Here is a 7355-nt window from a genome sequence, read left to right as displayed (position 1 = left end):
GCTAACTGACCTTGCCTTTGTGATATTTACTTCTAGGAATCCTCATCTGGCCAATCCTCATGTTTTTATTGTGTGTTTGGTTTCCTCTTTTGTCTCCAGCTTGTACAGCTGAACTCACAGTGTTAAGGGAAGCTTGGCTTAGAAGAGCGAGGTGAAAGCGGCATTCAGAGAAACTCAGATTCAGAGGACTCTTGTACAGGATAGGATCATCAAGAGGAAGGAAAGGAAAAAAAATATCCCTCATGCTTTCCCCTACCTCCTTATAATGGGTTTTTCTTCATTTTGTGTAGTCTGTGCAACGCTTTGGCTTTTTCCTTTCCCAGCTGATGTTAATGTGTTCCTGCTGCCTTTTGGTAATGAATGCTTCCTTTTCTAAAGTCAGTCCCATCTTTCCACCAAGTAGTCCCCCAGGAATACAATCAGAAAATGAAGGAGACTCAAAAATATCAGGTGTGCTTTTAAAATCACAATATTTTACCTCTATCTTGGGTTAGATTCTCTTTGTTTATCATCATGACTTTTGACCTTAGGGAATTCATCTTATCAGGCTTTTCTCTGATGGTGAGAAGCTTCATATTTTCTTTATCTGTTTAAGTGAAAGCTGAGATTCAGCAGTGATCACTTGATTCCAGTTGCTGAAGCTTTAAACAAAGCATTAATAGTTGCGAAAGTTGAAGATTGTATTGGCTGTGAGTGCTGGGAACGGAAACCCTGCAGTAACTAGGTCGGCTGATGGCTGTGGTATTGTCAGCAGGCTACCCATTGAGTGCACTGTAGAAAGGACCTTGGTAGCTCAAGCAAGTGTTGACTAGTGGTAGCAGTGATCAATCTCTGCAATCTGTCTCCTCTGCCATTGCCATCTCATGTGATGTATTTTTAACCCTTAATTTTTTTTTTCTGCCAAGCACCTCCCCTCCTTTTTTCTTCTGTCAATCCATTTTTATAGCGCAGCCTAATATTTACTGAATCCCTCGCTCGGGGATAATCTGCAAAGGTAGTAGCTAGTTGCATTATTTGGACAAGCACCAGGGCAGCACTGAGGTGAATGTTTTGTCTTTGCAAGGGTAAGGGAACAAACCCAACATCAGGGAGCTGCTTGCCTGAGCTGCTCCATTGCCCAAGACTGCAACAGCAACATGTTCATTAATCCTGGGGCAAATCCAGGTTGTTACTTTATGGTAGTAGCTTCCAAAGGAATTCTTCTTTTTGGCCTTTAGAAATCTGTTTTGGCTGCACTCCTACTGTTTTCATTAAAGAATTACCTGCTAGCTAAATGAACCACTTAATCTGGTGAGAGCAGAAAGCTTGTCTGTTCATGAAGTGTTTGTCTGTTGTCTTCAGCTTACATGTACGGAATTGACCTATGTCGATTCTGTACCAGCTTGAAATAACTGGCTGGAATTACTGGCTAAACAATGTATATTCACCACTTCTGTCACACAGTAAGATCTCCTTACCTCTGCATCCACTGTTACCCATTGTCATGCTCCCTGCTTAAATGTTTATCTGTAGCCAGCACCAGACCATTTTTAACTCTTTGTTCCTGAAACCAGCTTCTCATCACTGTGGCACTTCAGTACTGTAAAGCTTGACCATGCCAGGTGAATCTGCCCAGACTGGCCAGGGGTCCTGGTTCCCATCTTGGAGAGTGAAAGATTCAGGCAATCCCTGGGAAGAGTCATGGACATGGGGCCATGATTACGAGGAGGGCCAGGGGAACAACTGGGACACCCACTAGCGATGGATCAAGAGCAAGAAGCTGAGACACTCTTAAAACAAAGGCAGAAACATAGAAACCATTTTCTGACAATTCTTGTTACTTGTTTTGCTTCCCACAGTCCTTGTACTTTACCTAACAGAGCCCTTATGAACCTAGCGAGGCATTATGCGGCTGCCTCAAGGAAGAGCCCAGATGAAGACTGGCAAGAAGTTTTCTGGACTGAGAAAGAAGATGCTGAGCCAGCCTGGTATTGCACTGAGATCTGTAAACTTCCTACTCTAGGTAATGAGTGGGTCACTGAACTTGCAGGTGGCAATGACTTCATGTTTCTGACCTGGAAGGGAACTCTCCCGTGAGTGTCCTGTCACTGCAGAGCTCCCACAAAGTGCAACCTTGCTGTTTGTCTTCTTATTATTATTCCAGACCACGTCCATTTCACAACCACCAGTGCTGTTGTATGTGTGATACATGCCAAGTGGCTGCTGTTGGCTATTCCACCTTATAATTCCCCCAATGCTGCAAAAATCATCACCAGAGCTGCCTAGGAGCAAGCAGATAGCTTGCAAAACTGAAGCCACCCAGCAACGTACTGACAGCTACGTCTTCAGACCTCAGCACACTTCCTGATGGTGGCGGAAGGGAGCATTCTTTCATCTGAGGTGGCCTATTTAGAGGTGTAGCCGCCAACAGGAGGAGGACACCACAGCAGAAGAGGAGTTTTGGAAAGTTTTAAAAGTTCTACCTGAAGTCCCAACACTGCAATCACTTCCACTGTGCAGCCTGATAAATGCTGCAGAAAAAGCCTTAGAGTTTAGAGGGCCCTGCTGGGGGCAAACAGCTGACTTCTTACTGCAGAGACAGTTCTTTTGTGTGGAGGCAGAGATGGGGACTGCAGCTGGACAGCTGGACGCTCATCTCAAGGCTCATCTAACCATGAGCTATTTTCTAGCACAGTGCAAAGTAAGATAGCTGAGGCCCGAGATAATCTTGCCAGCCCTGAAAAGCTGCTGGATGTTTTGTCTGTGTTTTCAGTACATTGGGATAATGTTCACCAGCTTAAAATAGCATGTTCTTATTTTAGCTGTGGGGAAACAAATGTGATTTTTTTTGTTTTGAAAATACATCCATAATTTGTGCATTAGATTTTCTATAAACTGCAAGTTGGCATGCTTGTTTCATCACAGTTGTACTCCTTCTTCTGACCTAGCACCATCTTCCACTTCAAAACCGACTCCTTGGGCCTTCCCGTACCCATCCCTCTGGGCAGCTGCAGCTGTTCAAAGTCAGGAAACAAGCATCATTTTGTGAGGCTGGCCTGTCTCATTCCCCCACTCTTGAAAAGCACCTCCTATTTTAAGAGTATCGCAATGTTTCTCTGCTAGCGCTGCATTTATTAACTTCCCAGTCTGCGCTCAGACTGGTTTTGCTTATATTTTAAGACAGTGGGATGTTTCTAGAGTAACTGCTGCTTCCATGTATTGTTTTCTTAGGGGTAGTGGGATAGTCAGGCATTGTGACTCCAAACTGTGCTTTCACCTTGTGTCCCAGCTGACCAGACTGTAAATGCCAGATTGAGTTCCGTGTTCGAAGCCTGGTTGTTACCCTGGTCATATTGCTGCCACGTGTGTTATGGGCTATAGAGGTCAGTAAGCCTTAACGCTGACGTGGGGATGGGCTAGTTGAGCTTGAGAAATCTTTGATCCTCTGCTTTTGAGGGAGTGGTGGAGGAAGACTACTATTTAAATAAGTGTTTATTCTGTTTGAAGAAGCTGCATTGCAGTCTGGGGGTGCAGTATGGTCACTCCCAAAGCTGCAGGCAGAACAGGCTAAGACATCACTTTGCACTGTATTTTAAGACCTTACAGCCCAAATGCACCCAAATGAAACTGGAAGGACTGAAGCCTAGGGATGGGGCTGAAGGTGAAATTCATGAAACTGGAAGGACTGAAGCTTAGGCATGGGGCTGAAGGTGAAATTCATGAAACTGGAAGGACTGAAGCCTAGGCATGGGGCTGAAGGTGAAATTCATGAAACTGGAAGGACTGAAGCCTAGGCATGGGGCTGAAGGTGAAATTCACAAGAAACACAGTGGGTGCAGGCCATGGTAGCTGATGAGCACTGAACCAGCCTTCCCCATTCAAAATAATCTTTTCCTTCTCCTTGGAAGACACATGTTCTTTCCTCCACACCTTATGCTACCACAGTTTTTCATAAGAACAGGCAAGTCCTTCCCCTTTTCCCTTCTCAAGAGAATCAGTTTTTGAAACAAAATAGCAGCAGTTATTTCTATTCCCTGTTGTACACAAACAGGGAAAGAAGTGTGATTCTTCAAAGTTAGTTTCTGCTAGGAGAGAGGTGCCCCATTTTCTTTTAACTTAGTCCTGAACTGCTCTCTAAAAGATTTTGCCAGTGTTACTCACAAAGAGGTTTTGTCATCAGCATCATACTCCCTCCAGTTTATGTAAGCAGCAAGATGCTTGGGTCACTTGTCTAGTGCTGGATGCTGTGCCACCCATTTGAATTTAAAAGCATCTGCTCTGTATTATTAGTTAATGGCTGTTTATGCACAGATAATTCTTCCTCTAAGTAAGTTACACCTTTGATCTCTGTAAGTGGACACAAGGAACTAGGCCCATGCTAGAAGAAGTAGAGGCCTGTTGTCCTCGGTGATATTTTGATCTTCTATTCTTTGTGCACCTGCATCTTCTGCTGCAGCCAGGCTCTGGCGTCCAGCATGCCACAGTAAGAAACCCAGCCTTGGTAAGAAGTAACAGCACTATAGTTCAGGCACTCATTCCATGGCTTGATAAAACATGATGGCCAAAGTAGCTCTTGAAATGAAGAAGAGCTGTTCTGCTTGGCAAGAGCTGGGAGATGGAGGAAACTGCCATTTATAGTGAATTAAGTGGAGGTCTGTGTTTTAGTGCATGCTTGATGTTCATGAACGGTAGGGACACCAGTTGAACTGAAACTTCCATTCTTGTATCTATTCAGAGAATGTGCTAAGTGGCCCTGTGAAATGCTGACAGTGTGACCCCAAACTACGGGAAATAAACCTAGTCTTGGACCTTAGTGAAGTCTAAAGCAGTGCTGACTTCTATTTTTCATTAAGGCTTGTCAATCTCAGCGAGTTCTGTGCACACATACCTAACTGATGCATTCACACTCTGAGTGACGCTCCAGAGCTGTGACCGAATTTTGCTTTGGTTTTTTAACTGCCTGAAGCTTAGAAATGCTGGCCCTAGAATCAGTGTGGTCCTTACGTTCTTTGTGATGAGATTTCCTTCTCGGGTTGTAAAGACTCTCAACCTATTACTTGAGAAGACCGTAAGAGGAAAAACCAACGTGATGATCTGTGTGCTCTGTAGGAACAGAACACAGCAGCCTGGCCTCCACACCGCTTGCTGACTAGCCTCAGGATTCTTTGTTTCCTTCTCTGCAGGACTAAGTCTATCAGACTGGAAACCCACATGGATCCAAAGCAAAACAAAATGTTCAAGTGAAGCCCAATCTAAACAGGCTGAAGCCAAATGAGGGTTGGTTTTTTTTGTTTTTTTTTTTCCACAGATGGTAACAGGGGAAGGGAGTGGGACTCTTTACAAGAGGGAGTTGACATTTTGTGTGGTGCACGCAGCAACTCTCAGAATCAGTCATTTCTTTTGACCAGTGTAGGAGATAGTTCCTGCTGCTGGCTGATGTGGGGTCATTTACAAGCTTGTTTAATTATCTGAAAAATAAGGATGCCATTGGCAATTATTGCTACTCTTGGAACATTAGTTTTTCACTAGAAACACAAAATTTATGTAACTAATTCTTGTGTCTTTTCTGACGTAATGAAGGGCAGAAACTCCCTGGCAGCCAACTGCTGAAAGCTCAGCCTTGCTCTTTCTGCGGGAAAGAAGCAAACTGGAAGGAAGCAGAAATGTCCATATTTTCAATAAATAAATACATAACTTTTGGTCAAAGTGCCATTTGACTTAATACACCTCTGCGCACGTGCTCTCCTGTACAAAGCCAGTAGAAATGTCTGTCTCATCTTCAATTTATTTTTTCCCTCCTCCGCCATTTTGTTTAGTTCACAGGTAACCTTTAAACTTTCAGTTTAATGGTGAGAAGAATGAGGAACATCTGATAAACCTGAACGTTAGCTTTTAAAATTTGATTATAGTGCTCAGCTAGTTCTGCACCGTTGTTACAGCAGCTGAAGTTTCAGCAAGTTTTAAAATACTGTTAAAAAAAATTGAGCTTTTGCAATGTTTCAGCAGGGTGTCTTAATTGTCTCTTTTGCAATAAATTTAAACTTGTGTGAAATTGGTCTTTAAGCAGCATTGTTAGACAGCTTTCAAGACAACTGGACATTAGTTACACACAGGAAAGGTAACCTTAGCTCTGTATGGCGTGAGCCAGGGAGCTTGGGAACGGGAACGAGCCCTACTTCACACTGCCAATACCTGCAGCCTGGGGAGGAACTAAGTTGGCAGATGGTTAGGTAAGTAGCTGAGCAGGTGGAAAAATATTACTCTGAGCAGAAATTACGCTGTGGAAATGTACATTTTGCTATTTATTACCAGGAGTAAAAATCGTTACTGCATTTTACGTAACTGAATTATGAATGGCCTAAGTTAGGCCATTAGAAACACGGTAGGTGAGCTGTTAATATCCTTATGCAAATACAGGTACCGTGTGAAGTGCAATGCTTTAAAATATAAAAAGCGGAAGCGCTGAAAAAGTCGTAGTGTTTCCTGCTGGGGAAGGGAAATTTTCTAAGTATGCTTGACCTGCCTGTGTACTGGACGTGAAGGTGTTACGCTGTTAGGAGCCTGCTCATTTGCTAGTTTATTTTTTAAGCTGATGAGAGTAATCTTAGTTTAACACAGCCACAACTTTTGGCTATGAATACAGCAGAGTCCTGGCAGCTCTGGCCAGAAAAGAACGTTAGGATTTTCTAGACCAAGTCCTCCTCCTCCTGTGCAATGCACGGAGTCCCAGGCAGTCTCACATTCTGTAAGAACCCCGGGCTCTGCTCTCCCAGGCTCCGGGGCAGCGAGGCCTCCAGCCTGCTCCCCAGGCTGGTCCCCCTGCAGTCTCCAGCACGGCGTGGGCTCCCACTGACCACCCTGCGGGTGGGTGGCTGAGTGTGGCTGAAAGCTCTTCGACTGTAAACACCAAGAGTCGTGTATGCTTTAGCCTCCCTCACCAGCCTGCGGCCCAGAGAGCCTAGGGAGCCAGCACTGGCCTCGCCACGCTGCCGTAAGCTGTGGGTTACCCGGGACAGGAGCGTGCAGGGAAAGCTCTGAGAGCACGGGGCGAGATGTGCACACGCAAGCTGGCAGGGTCCGGTTCGCTTCTCTTCTTGACATACCCTGAGAGTCTAAAGCATCGCGGCTGCAGACCTTGGCGGCTGGCAAGAGCGACGAGCCCAGGGAGGTGCTGCCATCGCTCCTCCGTAGATGTCAGGTCCCGGGCCATGCCATCATTCAGGGAAGCTGTCTGGAATGTAGGGCATTGGGACAGCTGCAGCAGGCCAGGCGTGGAGCTCGGGAACGCTGCAACGCTGCGGATTTGGAAACCGTGACAGATACTTGTGTTGGCTGGTATCAGGGCCAGGAGGTGGAGCCCAGCTCGCCGGCTCTGT

Source organism: Chlamydotis macqueenii, chromosome 9 (assembly GCF_036417535.1).
Source record: "Chlamydotis macqueenii isolate bChlMac1 chromosome 9, bChlMac1.mat, whole genome shotgun sequence".
NCBI lineage: Eukaryota > Metazoa > Chordata > Aves > Otidiformes > Otididae > Chlamydotis > Chlamydotis macqueenii.
This window is presented reverse-complemented; position numbering follows the sequence as displayed.